This window comes from Galeopterus variegatus, unplaced genomic scaffold (genome assembly GCF_000696425.1).
Source record: "Galeopterus variegatus unplaced genomic scaffold, G_variegatus-3.0.2 Scaffold1765, whole genome shotgun sequence".
NCBI classification, from domain to species: domain Eukaryota; kingdom Metazoa; phylum Chordata; class Mammalia; order Dermoptera; family Cynocephalidae; genus Galeopterus; species Galeopterus variegatus.
Genome location: NW_007727876.1, coordinates 1,708 through 2,066, shown reverse-complemented (window position 1 = coordinate 2,066; position 359 = coordinate 1,708).

Sequence of the window (359 nt, the reverse complement as noted above, 5' to 3'; positions counted from 1 at the left end):
ATGCCAGCTACTTCACTAGCCAAACTATGGTTCAGACTAACCATCCTTTTTACAGGGAACTGAACTTTCAATGACCTTAACATCTAGAGAAATACTATCTTTCCACAAAGTTCCCCATCAGTAGGCTCATTTGGTTCTTACTTAGTGTGGTTTGCACTGAGAGAGCCTCAAGTCCATTCTGAGGTTTAGAAGAACAATCTGCTTTTGACTGTGTATTTCTGCCATGAAGCCTTTTTTCACTCTCATTTATTCATATTCTCTCTTCCCTCTCTCTGAAAATGGTAGATGAATATACATCTGTTTGGTAAAGACCCATGTTTGCATAGTTGGGAAGGGCTGTATTTTGCACAATTAGCAAA